The 25,030-nt window shown below is 45.0% G+C and overlaps 1 protein-coding gene across 14 annotated transcripts in view; it reads left to right on the plus strand.

The window, feature by feature from the left end:
* Positions 1 to 25,030, plus strand: part of LOC131398561 (ral guanine nucleotide dissociation stimulator-like) — a 257,569-nt gene that overhangs the window by 120,646 nt on the left and 111,893 nt on the right. For 3 of the 14 annotated variants that reach the window (XR_009216927.1, XR_009216922.1, XR_009216929.1), the window contains exons 1-2: positions 7,368 to 7,450; positions 11,244 to 11,374. The exons of 6 other annotated variants lie outside the window; for them this stretch is intronic. The gene's annotated coding sequence lies outside the window, so the exon portion shown is untranslated. Of the gene's footprint in view, positions 1 to 7,352; positions 7,451 to 11,243; positions 11,375 to 25,030 lie in introns of those variants that run through there. 5 more of the 14 variants (XR_009216928.1, XR_009216926.1, XR_009216924.1 and 2 more) reach the window with 4 other exon arrangements.

Consider the following 25,030-nt stretch of genomic DNA (forward strand, 5'->3'; position numbering starts at 1 on the left):
TGGGGGTGGCAGGGGCACTCCAAACAGAAGCCCCAGCGTGTGCAAAGGCCAAGATGTGCACAGCTCATGACCAGGCAGCACTGGCTGGATCCCCAAGTGATGAGGGAAGAGGAGCCTGGGGAAGAGGATGAGGCAGTGGTCAGCTGATATTAGGCAGTTAGTGAATGAGTGAGTGAGTGAATGAATGACACCTGACACCCTTGATCATGAAGCCACTAACCTGGTGCTGGTCCCTAGACCTATTCCCTGGTCCCTAACAAGGACTCAGCTTGGTTTCAGGGATATGTGTAGGGCTAGGATAGATCTCAGAGTGAATGGTTTAGACTCAGGACAAGCCCCCATCCCAGGAGTGACATGGGAAGAGGCTATGAGTAGAGTGGCAAGACTAGCAAGTAGACAAGGAGACGTGGGTTCTAGTCCTGGCTCTGCCACCTCCCAGCTGTGTGAGCTTGGGCAGATGACTTGAGTTCTCTTAGCCCCCTTCCTCATTCAATCCTATGATTATAGCTATGGGGACTGACTAAGGAAGCATGTCTGACAGTGCCTGGTGCAGGGTAGAGGAGGTGTGTGGAATCTGAAACTTTTGTTCAACCTCAAGTTCCGAGCTGACGTGACCATCAGTTCAGAGCTTGGCAGCGGCACCATAAGGTGGAATTGGCAACTTCAGATCTTTGAACATTCCAGGCAGAGCTGGCTTCAAAGTCATGTGATGGGGTCCTATGCTCAGAAGGCCCCATGCTTGGGGCTTCAGGTTCCGCAGTTGCAACCTTGTAGTTCTTAACCATTTCTCTTTTAATTTGTTTTCATGAGTAACATCTGATGGAACAATGGAGCACACCCCAGGGGCTTGGAGTCTCAGCCCCCATGTGTTCCTGCCTCCTGCTGCCTCACTGGGGTGGTCTCTCAGCTGCTTGCTCCACACATGTTGGCACCCCAGAACCCATGACCTCCTCTACCCTCTCTCTGGGAGCAAATGGGTCTAGTCAGCAAGGAAAACTCACATCCCTCCGTGAGTCACCCTCAACCCTCTTCAGGAGCCTCGGTGTAGGTGCAGTAAGAGTGGGTGCAGTGCAATCCCGATGGTGTCTCAGGGCAGGGTGAGGGACAATGCCTGGGCACTAGGTGGGTGACTCAGCAGGGACATCTTGCCCACCCCTCATCTAGGTACCAAGTGTATCATGGCACAGAGGTTAGAGGAGGTTGGAGGTTGAAATTGGGGGGGCGCCTGTCTGCCATGGGTGGGTTGGTGGGCTGTGAGAAGGGGAGGTCGACTTCCCCGACTCCACCCAGGGCCTTGCATTTTTCCCTTGCATCAGGCCCTACAAATCATGCATCCGACCCTCGTTAGAATCTATGTTTCCATTTTCCCGTCCTCAGCTCAGAGTCCACGGTCCTCGTGTGACGTGGCCAAATGGCTCTGAGCATCTGGTGAACATGCTTGGATCTCTGGGGGACAAGAAGGCAGTGTCCTTCTTGAGGGGGGAGAGGCAATCAGATCATTCGGCGCTGGGGTAGACAGCTGGTGAGGGGCGTCTAAGGGACAGAGAGCCAGCGCCTCCCAAGCTTTAATGTAAATGGCAATCGACTGGGCTGTTGTGAAAGTGCAGATTCTGATTCCGGAGGTCTGGGCAGGGCCTGAGATTCTGCATTCCTAACATGCTCTTGCTTCATGGACCACATTTTGAGTAGTGAAGTTCTAGAAGGCTTAACCTAGCAACAGCATGGCCTCCAGACCAATAAGCCTGGAGCCGGTGAGCCCCTGTAGGAGCTCTTATGACAGGCAGAGGGAACGACTGCTTGGAACTGAGCCACGAGCCCACACTATGATGACATACCAGGGACCCTGTGTCCCCGGACTCTTCAGCTGATAATGTGGGGATGCTTACTCAATGTGGTCATCAGCAGAGTAAATAAAACTTCGCCCATAAATAACCTCACTCAATCCTCACACCCTTGTCAGGCAAGTATAAAAAGGCTGTTTTATAGATGAAGGAATGGACGCATAGAGGATGGGGGGGGCGCACTCCAAGTTGTAACTGTCAAGTTGCAAATGTCAAGTGGCAGATCTGAACTCAGATCTGACTAAGGCCCTTCCCACTCTGCCAGCATCACTAAATTTACTTTTGGAGACTGGCTTAGTTGTGGCTGGAAGCTGGTCCCCGCTGCCGGTCATGTGCCCCCCCCCGATCCTGCTGAAGCCTGGAGTGTGGGGTGTTGGGCCTGTGCCCTGGGCACCCCGGCCACCCTCTTCTGCACCCCTCGTCAGCAGTCACCTCTGCCTTCAGTCACTCGATATTGATCTCCCCATTCTCGATCTGCTGCCGTAGCTGCTTGGCCACTGTCTTCTCGCCTCCACGATCTGCAGCAGGTGCAGGTACTTCTGCATCAGTGCTTCATGCTCCCTGGCCAGGGTCTGGAAGCTGTGGACAGACAGACGTGGTAAGACACTGCCTTCTTGTCCCCCAGAGATCCAAGCAGAAGTGGGGCTCCCCCACTGACTGCTATTAGAAGATCCTGACTCCCAGACATGGTGCACAGGGCCTTGACCTGGCTGCTGTGCTGTTACCGACTGCTCTGGCCGCTTCTCCAACTCCTGTCTCACACTCTGACCTCTGGTTCCTCTAACTGATCCTGTTCTCTCCCCTCCCCCTCCAATCCACCCCCCCCCCGGGCCTTTGTACAGTCTCGCTCTCTTGTTAGGGGTAATGCATCCGGTGACTTTAACTTAGAGTCAATGCTCAAATGGAACAACAAAGCCTGGATGACAGCACATCTGTTTAGTACATCGTTCACTGAATATTTTGAACTCATTGTTGAGACCTACCTCCCAGAGAAAGAGATTCCTTTCAAAATATGACTGCTCACTGGTAAGTGCTATGGTTGCCATGGAGAGACTGATGCTGGTGTGTGTCCCCCTCCACACACACACAGAAGTTAGCAAAAGTCTTATGACTCACATAATAGACGTCTCTGAGGAGAGCAGGGCCAAAATCACAAGCAGCTCTGAAATGGCTTGAGGGAGCAAGGAAAGAAGCCAGGCCTGGGTTTTTATCGTGGTTGGAGGTTTTAAAGAAAAAATATTCAATGACACTTGTCAAAAATGGTAAGGCATATTTTATTCAGAACCACTGCAATATGTAGAGACCACTGTGATGGGATTCACAGCTGGGGAGAAATGAGATTGGGCTCGACTTTGAATGCAGCATGGGCAAGTGAGCATTCACGGCCAGGCAGCATTGTGGGGGTGAGGAGAAGGAAAATTACTAAGAGAAAAAACAAATGTTGGGGTTTCTAGCTAACCTGACCTAACAAGATTATTACCGAAGCCAGGCCAGAGTTATCAGACACCACCTGAGGGATGGTGGGGGACGTGGAGGAGCCCAAGCAGATCTCGAGGGTGATCAGATCTACGGGTGTGGGTTCTGCTTAAACTGACTTAGCAAGGTTCTTACTAAAACTGGATTTTACAAGGAAGTGCACACACAAACCTAGGAAAAGGTTCAGGATCCTGACTAAAGTTTGGTCAAAGCAAGAAATCTTTGCCAGGGGTGAGACCAGGGCGAGAGTTCTGCACACATACAGGGGCTTGTGTGGTTGGATCCGAAGCCAATGCCAGAGAAAGGAGACTCTGGACTTGCTCTTCAGCTTGTCCAGGTGTGGACATGAGGGGAAGAGGGAGAGGAGAGGCGTAAGCTGTCAGCACACATCAAAAAGTGCGGAGTCTGACTGCTCATTACAAGGACAAACATGCAAAGAAAAGCATGCATCCGCAATGGCTTGTTTTTATATAAAGAAACACTAACAGAAGCTCAAGAACGATCAGAACTGTGCACTGGGGGTGGCTGGAGTAAGTGCTGCCATCTTGCTGTCCTGTAGGCCACGGGGACCAGTTCCACATCCCATAGAGTGTTGCCCAGAGCTCTACTCTCGTGGTGGTCCCACTCAGAGGTGGTGAGGAGGGGGACGGAGCCTGGCGGTGCAACAGCCTGAGGCCTGAGATGGTGTTCGCTGTGCGGCCACGATCTGCTCCCATTGGCCAGGCAACGAGAAGAAACCACCGTCTCCTTCCACAGGTAACTGGCCGCCACTGCCCAGTCAGCCCCCCATGAGGTCCAGCCCGAGGTGGGCAGCACTTTGTGCTCGGGGCCTGTCCAGCAGGTGAGTCAGCGCTGGATGCTGTGTAGCTGTGGTCTGCGCCACCGTCTCTGCTCGGGGCACCTCGGGCCACCATGGCCACCCCACAGCCACCAGCACCCACCTTATGGCCTCCACCACCCTCTCACCCCCACCCTGCAGCCACCCTGCTCTCCACTGATTTGGGCTAGGGCCAACAATGTTAAGTAACAGGATAGTCTGGAAACGCTCTTCCTTAGGTCACTATCTTCTTGGATTTGCTGTGACTTTTCTGCTCTTTTGATGGCAAGGAGCCTGCCTTGATCTCTGCAATCAGGAATGTGGCTGAGCAAATGCAGCTTGTACCTGCTGGATGGATACACCTCCCAGATGCTCTGTTGCTAGAAGGTTCCTGGCAGTGCAGGGAAAGGTGGCTCTGCAGGTGGAGGTGAGTGTTGGAGAGGTGTCTGACAGCATCCTGGGCAGAGCAGGTCAAGGCCCACTCCTCATGGGAAGGCTGACCCTGTGGACTTGGACTCAGACAGCATCCTGGGAGGAGCAGGGTTCAGCCCACTCCTCAAGGGGAGACTTACGCTTGGGACTCTGCATCTGACAGCATCCTGGGTGGAGGAGGGCGAGGCCCACTCCTCACGGGGAGGCTGACCCTGCAGACTGGGCATCTGACAGCATCCTGGGGGAGCAGGGCACGGTCCACTCCTCATAGGGAGGCTGACCATGTGGACTTGGATTCTGCATCTGACAGCATCCTGGGTGGAGGAGGGCACGGCCCACTCCTCACCGGGAGGCTTACCTCGGGGACTCGGTGAAGGGGCTCCTCTCTACACATCGTCCTTTGGCTCCTACAGCAGGGTGAGTGGTTTGCTTTCCCCCTGGCCTGGCTCCCTTCATGAGGGCTTCTGGAATTCAGCTAGTTCAATGAGTCCTTTCCTGCGGACTCCACACTGGAGGTCCCAGAACAGTGCGCTGAAGACATTCTACTTTGAAAACCTCCTGGCAGATCATTTTGTTTCATGTTGCAGGTTGTTATTGAATTTTGAAAGACCTGAATGCCACTTGTTGTCTGTAGTCTTGTTGAAGGTTTACAGTGGTTTGTTCTAATTCGGAAGTTGTTACAATCTATCCAAAGAACTAGTAACATGAGCTTGTTTCAGAGGTCAGCCACCCTGCTTTCTTGACGGTTTCCTTCAGAACCTGTGTCCCAAAAGTTTTGTAACTGTTTTGAGAATGAGGCAAAGCCCTGCAGAGAAGGTGGCTCTTGGCATGTGTCATGGTCTAATGTGGTCTGGGGGCAAATGAGGTAGGAGTCCTTTGGTAACTGGTCACCAAGCATTGAGAAAGGTTAGAAAGTCATGTTGCTTGGAACTCCCTGAGGACCTAGTATCCACCTGGTCTGGTCCACAGTGGCCTCAGGGGGTTTAGATGACCTCAAGTGGAACAGAAAGCCCTCGGGACAGACCCCCCCAACCCCCCACGTGCACAGTTTGGTCTAAATAGAGATTTTACCTTAATGAGGAGAAGAGATTATGAAGTGTCTTGGTCAGTACCTTGTAGAGGCTGGTTGATTTGTACAGGAAGCAGCTTTCCTCCTGGTAGTGGGAGGACAGGAGTAATACTGATCCACAGCTCTTGGGGCTGACCTCCCCTTGGCGGTGGTCTAGCATCCTCAGCTGCTTGAGCAGAGCTGGGGCCAGGCGCCCTGCTGGGTGCCTGGGAGGCTCTGCTGGCCAACACCTGGCCTGGCTTTGAAATAGGGTGACCAACCCTCCCCATTTTAGCACCCAAAGTCTTGCACCCTAGGGACAGCAGGAGGATTGGGCAGCCATGAGCTTCTAAGAACTATTTCTGAGGCTTTTTGAAGCCTTTCCTGTTGTCTTGATGCCATCCTGTGTTATCTGCCAGAACGTCTGTGTCCCTACAGGGCACTTACCACAGCCTGGGAGGAGGTCCTCACCTTCCTTCCTTCTCTGCCCTACAGACGGTCACCTCCTTAAGTTAGACAGTGAGTCTTTCATGTTTCTATTCCAGTAATAAGTTGCAAGCAGGTGTTCCTTAAATCTTTACTAAAGGTTTAAATGGGCAAAGTGGCTACAGGTGTGGGTGTTCCCAAACACACTTGTTTTGCTTTTATAGCTGATTATTTTAGGGGGAAACATTTAATTCTTTCTTTCTAATTACTTTTTCATTTATCCTTGCAGGCTCCACAAAATGGGCTCAAAACGTCTGGTCCAGTGGTTAAAAGCTGTTCACAGGGGTGACTGGACCCCACTAAGCATTCTTTCGTCTGTAGTGAATATTTCACCAAAAACAGCTCTAGGAAAGGCTGGAGGATCAGTACTATGTGCTCAGCCCATGGCCACGCCCTCCATCTTCCACCTGACTGAGATGAGGGGGCTGAAGGCCACAGCCACCCCAGGAGAAAATACATCAGGAAGGCCACCGGGGGCCTGAGGAACATGCGCGTGAAGCAGATGCGAAAGGAGCTGCAGGTTCATTGTGGGCCTTGAGGGAAAAGCTGAGGGCCCAGCCGTGGTCCCACAAGTGGAAGTAACCCGCTCTGCAGGGTGAAAACGCACCCAGTGCCGCCCAGGGAGCTGCCAGTCAGGATTGGGCGCAGTCTCTGGAAGGAACTCCAGGAGACAGTGTGGCCTCCACAGCATTAGGCAGCCAAGGAGATGCAAACACGTCTGCTGTAGATGCTGGCGATGAGACCCCCTCTTCCCAGCCATGGCCTGCTAGGTAAGAGTGGGATTTCCGTGGGTGACTTTATCCCTCAGGATCGGGGCGTGCAGATTTATTGGCTGGCTTCCTTCTTACAGTTTCTTCTCAGAGCACACTCAAGAGAGGCCATCTGTCCCTTGAGAGGCTGTTGACCAAAAGAGGCTGAAGAAGGATGTGGAGCCCAGCTGCAGCGGGACCAGCCTGGGGCCTGATGAGAGCTTGGCCCAGAACCCCCAAGTTCATCATTCACAATGATGCCTCAGAAACCCTCCCAGAGCCCCTTCACCCTCCGACGGATGTCACCCTGAATCCAGCCGCAGAAGCTGTGCGGGGCGAGCACAGCGACACCAGCCCTCCGTCCCTCAGGGGGGTCATCCTGTCAGCACTGGGGGCCCAAGATCTCCTCGACTGCTGCACTCCTATTGCTTCTGCTCCCCGGGGAACAGGAGCACGGGTGCCGCCTGCGGGAGCAGGTGGAGAAGAACGGTCAGCTGAAGAGGGGCAGCCGCCGACAGCCAGGTGCACAAGCTGCAGGAGGAGCTGGACGAGCTGAAGGGAGGGGGCTCCCTGCCTTAGCAGCCTGGTGCCCCCCGCCGAGGTCAGTCCCGGGGCTCGGGGCTCCCCCACTGCCTGCTCATCATGAGGGGTTTCCTGCTCCGCAGCAGACGGCCCCTGAGCACTTCTGTGTGCAGCATGCCTGCTGCTGTCTTGGGAGAAGGCTCTGCTGGTAGCCGCCCCTCGTAGACAGGGAGCCCAGGTTGCAGAGCTCACTCCGCTTGCTCTAGGGCGCTCGAGAGGCAGCAGTAGTTGTCAGGGTTTAGCAGGTGAGGAAGGAGGCATTGCAGGTCTGCTGGGAAAGCCAGACCTACGCAATGAATGGTTCCTGGACGGTTGGTTTTCCACTTGAACAAGAGAAAATCAGCTTCTGTTGCATCCCTCAAACAAATGTAAATTCCAATGAGTTAGGATGTAAATGTGAAATAAAATCGACATAGTAACTATTAGAATAGTTACAGGCGGGGCTGGCACCGTGGCTTAGCGGTTAAGTGCGCGCGCTCCGCTGCTGGCAGCCTGGGTTAGGATCCTGGGCGGGCACTGACGCAACGCTTCTCCGGCCATGCTGAGGCCGCGTCCCACATACAGCAACTAGAAGGATGTGCAGCTATGACATACAACTATCTACTGGGGCTTTGGGGATAAAAACATAAATAAATAAAATTAAAAAAAAAAAAAAAGAAAGAATAGTTACAGGAGACTCTTAAAGTCATGGGGGGTTCTTTCCCTTCATGTTTTAATGAATATCCTTGAACTGAAGTCATTTTGAACATTTTAATAATTTCTTTAAAATTTGAAATATCTTTTTGAGTAGAATACATTCTCTTTTGTAAAAATTAAAACACTCCAGAAATATACAAGTTAACAAGTGGTAAAAACTCCTATTTCTCACATACCTGCCAACTTTTATTCCTTGTTGGTAGTAAAATTTGGTGTGTAATCTCCTAGACTATTTCCTGTGTTTTACATACATATTTCTCTACCTGTACAAATAGGTTGGAATATTGTTGGTGTGTTTATTGGCTACATTTCTGATTTTCCTGCTCTTTTACAGTTTAGTCCTTGTAAACATTGGTTTCTCGATATTCCTTATGTATTGAGGGTACCATCTTTTGCCTGTTATACACCCATGGAGAACATTTCCCTACCACATTGTTCATTTAATCTGGATCAGTGCTTGTCTTCCCAGATGTCAGTAACACTTCAGGAGGGAAACGGCTATATGTGACAGGCTGTTCAGGACCTCCCGGACCCCCAGGGCAACAACCATTAAGAAAACACAAAGCAAGAAACAAAACCCATCCTGCGTGTTTCCAGATGCATCCCGGGGGAAGGACAGCTCCAGTTGAGGACCGCTGATGTCCTGGTCAGAGTTATCCCCTATGTTCTCCTATCACGTTAAAGCTGTTTCTGTAGTTTCTTGTACCTGATGGTACAGTTTCGTGCCTTTGTCTGTTCCTCTTGGTCAGATTGTGCAAGGTTTCTCACTGGTACAGGTCTTTCCAGACAGTCAGCCCTTGACTCCATTGCTCAGGTCTACATTGTTGTTCCTGTCTTGTGAATCCTCACTTCATTCTGCTGATGTTGGTTTTATTGTGGTGGTGTTCTGGCTCCTGGAGGGAAGTGCTCAGCTTCTTCGTGTACAGTTGATATTCCCTGATACCTGCAGTGGAGGCTGTGTCCCTTCTTCTGTTCCTTTGTCCCTATGCCATAGATTTGTCTCATGCTCCTCTCATTGCTATTCATTTCTAAAGAGGTTGTCCTGTCTGTCTGGATTCCCTCTTTAACCTGAGAGATTTAGAAGGGTTTGGATAGATTTTCAAGTGGATAGGTTGGGGGAGGGGAGCCAATATTTTGTGATTATTTTTTACTTTTATTGCTTTAAGGTCCGGTAATATGGTCACATAGATTTCTGCTTTTTGGACTCTTTAGAGATTTCACTGTGGCTTAGCACACAGTCCATTGTGGTGACTGTTTCATTGTGGTTTGAGAAGAATGTTTCCTCTCCACTAGTTGCTTATGTTGTTGTCCCTTGGGCTGAGTCTAGATCTAGCTTTTTTGTGTTCATCATCAGATCTGTTTCCTAACTTACTGTATCACTTGACATGTGGATTTCTAAGAGAGGTAAGGTAGGTTTCCCTGTGATTCTTGAGGTGCCTGTGTCTTCTTGTTTGTCCAGTTTTGCTTTATGTTTCAAGACCATATTGTTAGGTGTATAAGTGTTCCTGACAGTTATCAACACAGAGAACCCCTTTTTGTCCCATTTAAAGTCTTATTTATCTCCTTATTTTCAACCATATTATATCCCTTTATTTTATAACTATATTTTAACTCAACTTGAGAGCCTTCATCTTTTTATAGAGCAATTTGATCCATTTACAATTGTGATTATTGATAAATTGGAATGTGAGTCTACCATTTAATTTAATTTTTAATTTGTTAGGCTTTCTCATGATTTTTCTATTCTTCTAGTGGGTGTCTTTCAGCTTTTAGGAACAACCATTTCTGCCTCTCTTTCTGTAAATGCTTAGAGTTGATCAGTTCCTGTGTTCTACACTCCCAACTCATCACCTTCCACTCCCCAGCTTGAGACTGTCTGATCTTACTTAGTTCTATGTTCTTATTTTCCCCATCAAGCAACGATGGTTATATGCAAGTAGACATTTTATTGGTTACTTTGTTCACTACTATTTATTGTTGCCAAATTTTTCCTCCTTTTTGGAAATATTTGATGCTATTTTGGAACTCATATGACAGTAAAATTTTGAAAGGAATCGAGTCTGAAATACTTCTTAGGTGCCGACACTGAGGAGCCAGCACCTATCCTCTTAAAGTTGCATCGGTGTGTCTGCAGAGTCAGGATGAGGTCAGAGATGTTTAAAACCATGGAAGTGAATGAGGTCTCCTGGAGACACTGCAGCTGTAGAAGGGACCAGGGCCCAGCCTAGGAACAGGCAGTGTTTACAGAGGTGCAGCTGAAGAGGGTCCAGGAAAGGAGACTGAAACGGTGGAGCATGGAGTCGCAGGAGCCACGAGGGGAAAGGGTATTGCAGAAAGGAGGGGTGCTCTGCTGGGTCGGATACAGCTCTGATCAAAATGGAGAAAAGATGGCTGGACTTGGCCACAGGGGATCACTGGTGACCTCAGTCTCCTTGAGAGGGTGGGAATGAAGCTGAGTCTAGAGTGGGTGAAGGGGAGCCATGGGAGGGCAGTAGGGATGGGACACTTTACTTAAGAGGTTTAGCCATGAAGGGGAGTCAGGAAAGTGGACAATAGCCAAAAAGGAGCATACGTCCAAGGGAGAGTTTTGTTTGTAAGGTGGAGACGAGCTAACAGTTGCTGCAGGTAGGACTGGATGGAGAGGAGGAGCCTGAGGGTCAGGGAGGAGCATGCTGGGCCCTGAGGAGGTGCAGGGCTGGGCTTCACCGCCTGGGGAGGTGCAGAGAACAAGAGGACAGATGTGCTGGTGGAAAGGGCACCCTGTGCCTCTGTTCCTGTGTTCCTGGAGTGTGATGTGGGCAGTGGCTGGGAGTGGAGGGGCGATGCAGGAGGTGTTAGGTGAGCGGCAGGGGGAGGAGGGGGAGAGAGAGAGGGCGCTCTGGCTTGGTTTCCATGGCCCACCAGGAGCTCCCCACTGGGGTCCCCGGTCACCAGCTGCTGTCTCTCTTTGATGTCTTCCTCAAAATGTCGGCTTTCTTGATGGTTCTCAGGGCTATTATGAATTTGTTCAACAATCAAGGAAACTTTGGGTCATTTTTTAGGGACTTTATGTCAAGGGGCTCTACATGTGTTTATTCAGTCTATCATCTTTACCCAATACCTTTGTTTTTGGGCAGATTCTGTACAACAGAACAGCCGGGCCAGTGGCCTGCAAGTTCCAGGGTTTGAGAGGTTTGCCCTCCAGAAAGCCGGTGATGATTGGCCTTCTCACAGGACGTGGTACACTGTCCCTGAGCCCGCTCTAACTGTGAGTGTCACAACGTTGTAAATCCTCTGGCAGTTCTGTCAGGGCCCATCGTTGGCATTTCTGTGACCAGTGAGGCCGAACATTTTTCCGTGTTCATTATCTGTCACTTCCCTGACTGTGCTGTCGCCTGCCTTGCTCACTGAGCTCTGAGCCTTCCTGGTGGAACCAGGACGTTCACTCTCTATCCAGTGTGATTGCACGTTCCCTCAGTGTACCCTTTGAGTACTTGCTTCAAAAATGTGTTTTCTTCACATTCTTTGATTCTTGGTACATATAATCTAGATTTAACCTGGAGCTTTAAAAATGTTTTATTGTGGAAAACCTTTAACATACACAAATTAAACAGAAAAGTGTGATAGCCCCCCACGTCCCTATTACCCAGCTTCAACACTTATTAATATTCTGATATTCTTATTTCCTCCATATTTCTACCCACTCCCTACCTTCCATTGATTAATTTTTAATTAATAGATTGTTTTTAGGAAAGTTTTAGATGGACAGAGAAATTCAGCAGACAGTGCAGAGCGTTTCTCCCTCCTCCCCCACAGTTTCCCCTACTGTTAACATCTTGCATGACCACCTGTGTTAGTGCGATTCATTCCTTACAAGTGAGGAGCTGATGCTGCTACAGTGTTCGTAACCAAGTCAGTGGTTTACATTAGGGTTCACTGTCTCACTGTCACGTACTTGGATTTTGACAAATGCATAATCTCATGTATCCACCATGACAGAGACTACAGAAGAATTGGATTGCCCTAAATTCCCTGTGCTCTGCCTCTTCATCCCTTGCCTTCCAACTCCTGGCAACACTGATCTTTATACTGTTTCTATGGTTTTGCCTTGTCTAGAATGTCGTGTGATTGGAATATATGAAAACTATGGAACTGAGTATATAACCTTCTCCAGTTGGGTTCTTTCACTTAGCAATATGTATTTAAAAGTCCACTATGTCTTTTTGTGCCTTGATAGCTAATTTCTTTTTTTTCCTTTTTGTATATTGAGTTAAAATATACATAACAAAAAGCGTGACATCTTAACCATTTTTAAGTGTATACTTCAGTGGCGTTAAATACATTTACGCTGTTGCACAGTCATCGCCACCATTCATCCCCATAACTCTTATGATTCTGAAACTCTATACCTATTAAAGAGTAAGTCTCCCTTCTCCCCTCCCCCAGCCCTTGGCAGCCACCATTCCACTTTCCATCTCTGTGATTTTGACTAATCTCAGTTCCTCATGTTAGTGGAATCATACAGTATTTTTCTCTTTGTGACTGGCTTATTTCTGTTAGCATAATGTCCCCAAGGTTAATACACATGTAGCATATTGCAGAATTTGCTTCCTTTGTAATACTGAATAATATTCTGTTGTATGGATATACTACATTTTGTGTATCCATTCATGTGTCAGTGGACTCTGGGGTTGTTTCCACGTTTTAGCTATTGTGAATAATACTGCTATAAACATGGGTGTACAAATATCTCTTCAAGGCTCTGCTTTCAGATCTTTTGGGTGTATATCCACAAGTGGAATTGCTGGATCATGTGATAATTCTATGTTCAATTTTTTTTTTTTTTTTTTTTTTTTTTTTTTTTGTGAGGAGATAAGCCCTGAGCTAACATCCGCCAATCCTCCTCTTTTTTTGCTGAGGAAGACGGCCCTGGGCTAACATCGGTGCCTATCTTCCTCCACTTTATATGGGACGCCGCCACAGCATGGCTTACCAAGCAGTACTTTGGTGCGCGCCCGGGATCCGAACCAGCGAACCCCGGGCCGCCGCAGCGGAGCGCGCGCACTTAACCGCTTGCGCCACCGGGCCGGCCCTCAATTTTTTGAGGAACATTCATACTGTTTTCCATAGCGGCTGCACCATTTTACATTCCTATCAACAGTGTACACGGATTCCCATTTCACCTCATCCTGTCCAACACATGTTGTTTTCTGTCTTTCCTGTAGCACTCATCTTAGCGGGTGTGAGGTGGTGTCTCATTGTGGTTTTGATTTGCATTTCCCTAATGATTAGTGGTGTTGAGCGTCTTTTCATGTGCTTATATGCCATTCATAAGTCTTTGGAGAACTGTCTCTTCAAGTCCTTTGCCCATATTTGAATTGGCTTTTAGTTGTTCAGTTTTAAGACATCTCTGTATATTCCGGATACCAGTCTCTTGTCAGAAATATGATTTGCAAATTTTTTCTCCCACTCTGTGGGTTGCCTTTTTACTCTATGCACAGTGCCTCTTGATGTACCAACTTATAAAATTTCCGTGGAGTCCAATTTGTCCGTTGTTTTTCTTTCGTTACCTGTGCCTTTGGTGTCATATCCAAGAAATCACTTGCAAGTCCGGTGTCATAAAGATTTTGTCCTGTTTTCTTCTAAGAGTTTTCTTATTTTAGGTCTTACATTTATATCCTTGAGTTAATTTTTGTATATGGTGTTGGATGAGGGTCCAAGTTCATTCTTTTGCATGCAGATATCCAGTTTTCCCAGTACTATTTGTTGACAAGAAACCTTTCTCCATTGCACTATCTTGGCACCCTTGTCAAAAATCACTTGACCATATATGTGAGGGTTTGTTTCTGGGCTAGCTATTCTATGCCATTGGTCTCTATGTCTGCCTTTATGCCAATACCATACTGTTGATTACTGTGGCTTTGTAGTAAGTTTTGAAATCAGGAAGTGTGAGTCCTCCAGTTTTGTTCTTCTTTTTCTGGATTGTTTAGGTTATTCTGAGTCCCTTGAGATTCCATGTGAATTTTAGGACGGGTTTTTCTATTTCTGCAAAAAACATCATTAGGATTTGGATAGGAATTACATTGAATCTGTAGACTGCTTTGGGTAATATTGACACTTTAACAATACTAAACCTTCCAATCCATGAATATGGGATATCTGTCCATTTATGTATGTCTTCTTTAATTTCTTTCTGAGATGTTTCGAAGTTTTTATGGTGCAAGCCTTTCACTTCCTTGGTTAAGTTAATTCCTAAGCATGTTATTCTTTCTGATATAAATGAATTGTTTTTGTAATTTCCTTTTCAGGGAGTTCCTGGTTCATGTATAGAAATGCAACTGATTTTTGTGTATTGACTTTGTATCCTGCTACTTTCCTGAATTCTCTGTTAGATCAAACGGCTTTTTGTGGAGTCTTTCCGATTTTCTACATATGAGATGATATCATCGTCAAACAGAGACCGTTTTACTTCTTTCTTTCCAATTTGGATGCCTTTTATTTATTTATTTTTATTGCCTCATGGTTCTGGCTTGAACTTCAGTACTGTGTTGAATAGAAGTGGTGAAAGTGGGCATCCTTGCCTTGTTCCTGATCTTAGAGCTTTCAGGAAAAGCTTTCAGTCTTCCATCACTGAGTTTTGTGTTTGCTGTGTGTTTTTTCTCCTATTCCTTGTTTCTCGAGTGTTTTATCATGAAAGGGTGTTAAATTTTGTCAACTGGTTTTTGTCCATCAATCGCGATGGTCATGTTTTTTCCCCTTCCTTTTCTTGATGTTGCATATTACATTGATCGATTTTTGTGTGTTAATCTACCCTTGTATATCAGGAATAAATTTCACTTGGTGGTAGTGTATAATTCTTTTAATACGCTGTTGAATTCAATTTGTTAGTATTTTGTTGAGGATTTTTGTATCTATGTTCATCAGGGGTAATGGTCTGTAATTTTATTTTCTTTTAGTGTCCTTGTCTAGTGTTGGTATCAGGGTAATTCTGGCGTCGTAAAATGAGTTTGGAAGTATTCTCTCTTTTTCAATATTTGACAGAGTGTAAGAAGGCTTGTTTTTAAAACTTCTTTATATGTATGGTAGAATTCACCACTGCAGTCATATGGTCCTGGGTTTTAATTTGTTGAGAGATTTTTTTTTATATATTTCTTGAAATATTAGTGACATATAACACATGTAAGTTTTAGGTGTTCAAGATGATGATTTGTGAAAGAATTACCACAATACAGTGAGTTAGCACCTCCATTCCCTCACATAATTAACTTGTTTTTTCTAGCGATCACTTTTAAGATCTACTCTCTTAACAACTTTCAAGTCTATAATATATTATTGTTAATTATGGTCACCATGTTGTACATTAGATCCCCAAAACTTATTCATTTTACAGCTAGAAATTTGTGCACTTTGACTTACCTCTCCCCGTTTCCCCCACGCCCAAGGTCCTGGCAAACACCATTCTAGCCTCTATTCCTTTGAGTTGGGCTTTTTTAGATTTCACATATGGGTGAGAATATATAGTATTTGTCTTTGTCTGTCTGACTTATATCACTTAGCGTAATGCCTCAAGTTCCATCTGTGTTGTTACAAAATGCAGGATTTCATTCTCTTGCATGGCTAAATAATATTCCATTATATATTTCATGTATATATACATATGTCTGACATTTTCTTTATCTATTTATCCATTGATGGACACATGGATTGTGTCCACGTCCTCAGTTTGTGATTAATGCTGAAATGAACATAGGGGTGCAGATATCTCTTCAGAATAGTGACTTCATTTCCTTTGCATATACAACCAGAAGGGGAATTGCTCATTTATATAGTATTTCTATTTTTATTTTTTTGAGAAAATTCCAAATTTTTTCCATAGTGACTGTAGGAATTTACATTCATACCAACAGTGCACAGGGTTCTCTTTTCTACACAGCCTCGTCAACACTTGTTGTCTGTTGTCTCTTTGAAAATAACCATTCTAGCAGATGTGAGGTGATATCTCATTGTAGTTTTGATTTTATTTCCCTGATGATGAGTGATTATGAGCATCTTCTCATGTACCTGTTAACCATTTTTATGTCTTCTTTGGAAAAGTATCTATTCAGGTCCTTTGACCATTTTCATATTGTTTTGCTGTTTTCCTTGCTGTTGAGTTGTAAGAGTTTCTTATATACTGTGGATATTAACCCCTTAATTTGCCAATTATTTTATTTGCTGTGCAGAAGATTTTTAGATTGATGTCATCCTACTTGTTAAGTTTTACATTTGTTGTTTGCACTTTTGATGTTATATCCAAAAAAATTATTGTCAAGATGAGTTTCTTGGGCCTGTTTTCTCTATATTTTCTTCTAGTTGTTTTATATTTGGTGTCTTGCATTTAAGTCTTTAATTCAATTTGGGATTACTTTTAGAGTGTTGTAAAATAGGGGTCCAATTTCAGTTTTCTGCATGTGGTTATCCAGTTTTCCCAACACCATTTATTGTAGAAACTATCTGTTCCCCATGGAGTCTTCTTAGCTGACTCATCAACTTTTAGCAAAGTGTATGTGTGTGGTTTTATTTCTGGGCCTTTGATTCTGTTCTATTGGTCTATGTGTCTCTTTTTACACCTGTATCATTACCGTTTTTATTACTATAGATTTGTAATAAAATTTGAAATCAGGAATGTGATGTCTTCAGCTTTTTCTTTCTCAGGGTTGTTTTGGTTATTGGAGGTCTTTTGTGGATCCATATGAATATTAGGATTGCTTGTCCTATTTCGGTGAAAAATGTGATGGGAATTTTAATAGGAATTGCATTGAATCTTGAGATGGCATTGGGTAGCATGGACATTTTAACAATATTAATTCTTCTGATCCATGAACATAAGATATCTTTTCATTTCTCTGTGTCTTTGATTTCTTTCATCAATGTCTTATAGTTGTCAGTGTCTAGATCTTTCACCTTCTTGGTTAAATTTATTTATGAGTATTTTACTGTTTTTGATGCTATTGTAAATAGAATTTTTTTCTTTATATCTTTTTTAGATAGTTCATTGTGAGTGTACAGAAAGGCAACAGATTTCTACATGTTGATTTTGTCTCCTGCAGCTTGAGTGAATTCGTTTATTAGTCCTAAAAGTTTGGGGGGGAGTCCTTACGTATTTCTCTATATAAAATCATATCATCTGCAAACAGAGACCACTTTGATTCTTCATTTCCAATTTAGATGTATTTTATTTCTTTCGTTGTCAAATGTCTCTGGTTGAGACTTACAGCAGTATGTTGAAGAGTGGTGTTGAGACTGGGCACCCTTGTCTTGTTCTTTGTCTTCGCAAGAAAGCTTTCAACCTTTCACTGTTCAATACGTTGTTAGCTGTGGGTTTTGTCATGTAAACCTTTTATTATGTTCAGGTATGTTCTTTCTGTACCCCTTTATTTAGAATTTTTATCATGAATGGCTGTTGAATTTTGTCAAACTGCTTTTTCTGCATCGATTGAGATTATTTTGTGATTTTTATCTTTCATTCTATTAATGTGGTGTATCACATTCATTGATTTGCATCATGTTGAACTTGATCATGTTGTTTGATCCTTTTTTTGAGTTCAGATAGTTTTGTTATAATGTGTCTTGGAGAAGAAAGTTTTAGTTTGAAATTTTAGGTTGACAGATTGGCTTCAGGACCTTGGATGTGTAAATCTCTCTCTAGATTTGGGAAGGTGTCAGCTGCTATTTTTTTTAAGTAAACACTCTTTTCCTTTATCCCTGTCTTCTCCTCTGGTACTTTAATAATGCTTATCTATTTCTTTTCATGGTATCCCATAATTCACACTGCCTTTCCCCATTCCTATCCATTCCCATTTTTCTTTTTGCTTCTTTGACTGGAGGATTACAAATGACACATCTCCTAGTTCACTAATTATTTCTTGTTATAGTTGAATCTGATTTAGAAGCTCTCTATTGAATTCTTCAGTTCAGACATTGTGTTTTTCAACTCTAGGATTTCTGTTTGTTTTTCCTTAATGATTTCTGTTTCTATAGTGAACTTCTCATTTGTTCATGCACTGTTTCCTTATTTCATTTAGTAGTCTGTCTATGTTTCCTTAGAGTTTTATGAATTTCTCGAAGAGGGTTGTTCTGAAGTCTTTGTCACATAGTTCCTATATCTCCATTGCTTGGTCAGTCATTGGAGTTTTATTCTTTTTCTTTGGGGGTGTGATGGGTTTTTGATTATCCATGATCCTTGTGGCCTCCATTGGTGTCTGCAAATTTGAGGAAGTAGGCACCTCTTCCACCCTTTACAGACTGGCTTTAGCAAACCAAAGCCTTCACAGTCATCCCATCTAGGGGTCCTGTGTAGGCCATCTGGTAGTGTCCAGGGGCAGGCTTGCTGCTGGAGTCCTTGGGCAGCCTGGTACTGGGGTGAGTGGAAAGCTTGGGTCTATGGTATTGTGTCTGGCCCTGGGCACATCTGGGACCCTGAGTTCATGAGTAGCCCCACTGGAGCCTGGTTTGGCAGGTCCTCATTGAGAGCCTGCAGCCACAGGAGTCATCCAGGGCCATGAGAGTTCGCCAGTGCTGGGATGAGCTGAGAGCCTTGGTTCATGGGAGACTGCCAGGAGCCTAGCACCACGAGAGACAGCTTGTGCTGTGGTAGGCCAGAAGTCTGGATTCCTGGGAGCCTGCTGGGATCCTGGGGCCACAGGAGCTGCCTGAGGCTGCAGAAGCCAGCAGGCACTGGGTCAAGATGGAAGCCTTGGTTCATGGGATCCTGCCGGTGCCTGGTGCCATGGGAGCTGCCTGGGGCCGCCTGAGTCAGCAAGCACCTGGGTAAACTGGGGGCCTGGTTTTGTGGGAGCCTGCCCGGGGCCTGGTTCCATGAGAGCTGTCTATGGCTCCTGAAACTGGCAGGTGGTGTGGTGAGCCATGGGCCTGAGTTCCCCAGCAGCTCTTGGGGAGCCTGGTGCCATGGAATCTACCTGGGGTTGCTGGAGGCAGCAAGTGCTGGAGTGACTTGGGGTCTTGGGGGTGTGGGAGCCCACTGGGTGCCCTGGTACAAAAGCTGTCTGTGGCTGAGTGTTGCCTGTGGCTGCCTGGAGTACGCAGGACCTTGGGTGAGCCAGGGTCTGGATTCACCAGAGCCCACCAGGAGCCTGGTGCCAAGGACACCACTTGTGGTCACAAGAGCCACCTTGGGCTGTTGAAGATGGCAGCCCCTAGGCTGAGATGGGGCCCTGGGTTCCCAGGAGCCTGGTGGGAGCCTGGTGTCAAGGATGCTGGTTGAGGCCCCCAGAGCTGGCATGCTCCAGGGTGAGCCAGGGGCCTGGATTTGCAGAAGCCTGCAGGGAGCCAGCTAGGTCCACGGGAGTCAGCCTGGGGCTGGGGCAGGCTGGCTAAGGTCAGGCAGAGTGGAGAAGTCCCTTCTCGTTGGGAGGTGTTTGATTACTGATTCAGTCTGCTTATTTGTTACTGATCTGTTCAAGATTTCTATTTCTTCATGATTCAGCTTTCATAGGTTGTTTCTAGGAATTTATCTATTTTGTCTAGGTTATGCAATTTATGAGTGTACATTAGTTCAGAATAGTCTCTTCTGATCTTTTTCTTTCTGAAGCATCAGTTGTAATGCCTCCTTTTTCATTTCTGATTTAGTTTTAGTCATCTATCTTTGTTTTCCTAGATATTTTATCTAAGGGTTTCTCAATTTTATTTTTTCCAAAACTCTGCTTTTACTTTTATTGATCTTCCATACTGTCTTTCAATTTTTTTCCACTTGCCTCTTGGTGACTTCCGTCCTTCTGCTAACTTTGGGTTTCATTTTTTTTTCTTTTTTTAATGCTGTGTGTTGTAAGTCAGGTTGTTTCTTTGACATCTTTCTTCTCTTATAATGTACAAATTTATCAATATAAACTGTCCTCTTACTACTACTTTCTCTGCATCCTAGAAGTCTTGGTGTGTTTATTGTTTCTTTCTTTCTTTCTTTTTTTTTTTGCTGAGGAAGATTGGCCCTGTGCTCACATCTGCCAATCCTCTTTCATTTTATTTTATTTTTTTTTGCTGAGGAAGACTGGCCCTGGGCTAACATCTGTGCCCATCTTCCTCCACTTTATATGGGACGCTGCCACAGCATAGCTTGCCAAGCGGTGCGTCGGTGCACACCCGGGATCTGAGCCGGTGAACCACAGGCCGCCACAGTGGAGCACACACTTAACCACTTGCGCCACCGGACCGGCCCCTATTGTTTCTTTTTGTATGTTTTGAGCTATTTTCTAATTTCCCTTTTGATTTCTTCTTTGATCTACCTCTTTTTTGTGTGAGGAAGATCAGCCCTCAGCTAACATCCATGGCAATCCTCCTCTTTTTGCTGAGGAAGACCGGCCCAGAGCTATCATCCTTGCCCATCTTCCTCCACTTTATGTGAGATGCCACTACAACATGGCCTGACAAGCATGCATCGGTGCGTGACCAGGATCCGAACCCGGGCCACCAGCAGCGAAACACACGCACTTAACCGCTACAGCACCTGTCAGCCCCCGATCTACTTTTAAGTTGAAGAGTTTTTGTTGAACTTTCACGTATTATGAATGTTCAAGTTTTCCTTCTGTTATTGACTTCTGGTTTCATGCCACTGTGTTTAGAAAAGTTACCTGGTATTATTTCAGTCTTCTTAATCTTGTTAAGACTTGTTTTGTGACCTAACACGTGATCTGTTCTGGAAAATAGTCTGTGTGCCCATGAGAAGAGCGTGCATTGTGTTGCTGTCCAGTAAAATGTTCTGTGTGTGTCTGATAGCTCCATTTAGTATTTAATGTTTTCATGTCTGCTATTTCCTGTTTTCTGTCTGGATATTCTATCCATTGTTAAAAGTGGGTCTTTGATGTCTCCTACTATTTGCAACTTATATAAGTGAGAAGGCTCTTATTTTGAGAATATATAAAGATCTCTTAGAACTAAATTATAAAAGACAAGTCAATGAAACGGGGTAACCAACTGGAATAGACATGTCTCTAGGAAATACATAGATGGCCAATAAGCACAAGATAGTTGCTCAGTATCATTAATTATTAGGAAAATGCAAATTCGAAGCACAGTTTTCATGCTGAAAATGAAGGCTATATTCAACATAATGGAAAACAACAAGTGTTGGTAAAGATGTGGAGAAAAGGACCCCACATACATTACTGGTAGGAAAGTAAAATGATGCAGCCACTGCAGAAAAACAGCTTGGCATTTTCTAAAATCTTAAACCTAGAATTACCATTGACCTGGAGAGGCCCATGGTAGATATGTCCAAAAGAGCAAACTTGCCCATAGACATTCAAAGTAACAGTGTTCACAATGGTCCAAAAGTGGAACAAACCCAAATTACTATCCAGTTATGACTGTATAAACCAAATGTGGCCTATTCATAATATAGGATATTATAAGCCATAAAAAGGAATTAAGTACTGCTACAGACTAGGCCATGGGTGAACCTTGAAACATGTGTGCTCACTGAAGCCATCCACAAAGGCAATAGATAACATGATGCCATTTGAATGAAATGTCCAGAATAGGAAAATCCATAGGGGGAGAAAACAGATGAGTTGTTTCCATGGGTTTGGGTTAGCAGAAAATAGAGTGTGAATGAGTATGGGTTTGTTTGGGGGTGTTGAAAATGTTCTGGAATTAGATAGTGGTGATAGCCACACGACATAATCTTTGTGCTAAAAGCCACAGAAATGTATACTTTGAAATGCTTAAAACGGTGTATTCTACGTTAAGCAGATTTTCCACATAAAAATTTTGAATTTTTTAAGTTAATCAGGGTATTGATTAATTTTAAGTTGGTTAGTATATTTAATAAGTGTAATTAATGGAGTTATTAGGAGTATGGCAGGTTGTAGCCAAGAGAGTAAACATCCGACGAGGGCTATAGTAACAAATCCTATGACTATACAAGCAACAATCTAAAATCCAGTCCATTTCCATTGTCCCCAACTTGGAGAGACCAGCCATGAAAATAGGTCAGTGATCTCGGGGGCCTTTGGTATCTATTCAAAGATTTGGGTAATATTATGCAATATTTTAACCTCTTGGGCCATTTGGTGGAGGTAGGTTTGAACTTCTCTGTTGATGTACACTCAGCAAGTGGTTCTAGGAAAGGCACCAACCCCTCCTTCCTTGGCCGGTATAGACAGTCTAGGGCCAGGCCATTTTCTAAAACCATTTAGGCGAGAGACTCATGAGACTGTTGTTCAAGGGCTAAGATATGTTCTTATGGAGTTGTTGTCCATGTTGTGTTAAGGTTGTTGATACCTTTTAGTTGCCTCAGTTTCCTGATTTTGTGTGGGTAGGGCCACCACACCTGTGCCCAGTCCAGTCAGTCAATCCTAGTAGAACTGAACACCCAGTGCTATAGGACTGACATTGTTTCTATGGGTTGTTGGTAGCCTGTCAGGGCAGGAAACTCAAGGGACCTGCGACCTGAGAGAAGCAGGCTGAGAGAGAGACAATAATGCATTGCACAATATAGCCTGGAGAAAGCTGTTCACGGGGTTGGGGAAGAGAGAAGCTCACTGGATGAGAGCCTTGTGATATCAGCCCACAGTAAAACCCAAAAGTGGATGCTCCTGGTGTGAAATATTCCTTAGGTGTCTTGAGGTAAAACCAGTAATTTGCACCCATTCACTGGTTACCTGTGCTATATGATTTCAGAGGTTATGGTTAAAGTGTTTGTGGGCCAAGAGCTGTCTGGGCCTGGGCACAAAATCACCAAGGTGGCCTCAAAGGCTGCCCCAAAATGACCCCTCAAGGAGCAGTTGGGGCAGAAAGTGGGGGGATAATTTTGAAGGAAGCCTGGGGCAAAGATGTTGTTGTTCGATGGAGTTGGCTACTAGTGAGTGTCTCCACAGGGTAAGCCCTTCATCTGGAGTAGAGTATGTGATTGGAGGCCAAGTGACAGACCCTGTGATTCCTGATTCCCAGTGCACGGGCAGCCCTCTCAGCCCACTGGACATAAATGGTGATGGTGTTTGTGAAGCATCTTGATGGCTGTATGGAAGATATAGGGGACGTGTGGTGGGAGATGCCATGATAGTGTCGGGGGGAACTGTGTGTGAGATTACGGTGTTGAAGGGGAAGGATTGGAGGCAGGTGCAGTGGGTGTGTGACCAATAATGGTCAGTGAAAGGACAGCTGGGGTGTAACTGGGGAAATCAAGGACCAACAGAAGTCATGTGTTTAAAACAAGACACCAGGGCCTGCCCAGTGGCTTAGCGGTTAAGTGCGCATGCTCCGCTACTGGGGGCCCGGGTTCAGATCCTGGGTGCGCACCAACTGGTACACCCAGTCCTTGCAAATTCCCCACATGCATTTTACATGCATTTTCTCTTCTGTTGATGGTCGATGAGTTCTAAGGAAATGGTGAAGGCACAGTGAGGAGGAATTGTGGGTTTCTGCATGACTGCCTCTAGGAGTGCCGCCCCCTCAACCTGAACAACCACCCGGCACTACTAGAAATGAAAGACATCCCATCACCATGGATTGGAAGACTCCTTATTGTGACGATGTCAACATTATCCAAAGAGATCAACAAATCCAGTGCAGTCCTTACCAAAATCCCAAGGACGTTTTGTGCTGAAATAGAAAAAAACCCATCCCAAAATTCTTATGGAATCTCAAGTAAGCCCAGATACCAAAAATAATCTTGAAAGAAGGTACTAAGTTGGAGGACTGATTCTTCCTGATTGAAAACTTACTACAAATCTACAGTATCAAAACTGCATTGTCATAGCATAAAGACAGACATATTGACCAATGGAAACAGAATTGAGAGCCCAGAAATTAACCCTCACCCATGTGATCAAATGATGTTTGACAAGGGTGCCAAGATTATTCAAAGGGGAAAAGCCCTTTCAACAAGTTGTGCTGGAAAATGTGGATATCTACATGAAAAAGAATCAACTTGGACCCTTACCTAACACCATATACAAAGCTTAATTCCCAATAGATCAAAGACCTAAATGTAAGAGCTAAAACTATAATACTCTTAGAAGAAAACATAAGACAAAACTTTACAAGATAGGATTTGGTAATGATTTCAAGGATATGACCCCCAAGGAGCAGCCAATAAAATAAGAAAATACACATGCTGGACTTCATGGATATTAAAAAGTTTTGTATCTCAAAAGACATTATCAACAGTAAAAGCACAACTCACAGGATGGGCGACCATATTTGCAAACCATGTGTCTGACAAGGGCTTAATATCCAGAATAGATAGAGAACTCCTAAACTCAACAACAAAAATCAAACAACCCAAATCAAATTTGAACAAAGCACATGAGTAGACATTTCCCCAAAGAAGATCTGCAAATAACCAATAAGCGTATGAAAAGACGCTCATCATCACTAATCATTAGGGAAATGCAAATCAGAAACACAGTGAGAGACCACCTCACATTCATCCATCAAAAAAAAAAAAAAAAGTTCGCATCCAAAAAAAAAAAAAGAAGAAAAAGAATAGAACCAGTGTTGGTCAAGATGTGGAGAAGTTGGAACCCTTGTGCACAGTCTTGGGAAGATAAAATACATAGTTGCTGTAGAAATCAGTATAGCAATTCCTAAAAAAAATTAAAAATATAATTATATAGGACTCAGCAATTTCAATTCTGGGTATATACGCCCCCAAAGAGTTGAAAGCATATTCTTCAAAACATATTTCAACACCCATATTCATAGCATCAGTATTCATAATAGGTAAAACATAGAATCCACCCAAGTATCATAACCGAGGAAGGGCTCGCTGCCCAATGCACCCCTTAAGCCAACCATGAGATACCGCTCTTGTAGAAGGGAAAAAGCTTTATTACGAGGTTGGCCAGCAGGGAGACAGGAGCCAAAGGTTAAATCCTTCTCCCCAATGGGCCGTTGAAAGGGCTTTTTAAGGGCAAAGGAGTGGGTGTGG

The sequence above is a fragment of the Diceros bicornis genome, chromosome 35, assembly GCF_020826845.1.
Source record: "Diceros bicornis minor isolate mBicDic1 chromosome 35, mDicBic1.mat.cur, whole genome shotgun sequence".
In the NCBI taxonomy this organism is placed as follows: Eukaryota; Metazoa; Chordata; class Mammalia; order Perissodactyla; family Rhinocerotidae; genus Diceros; species Diceros bicornis.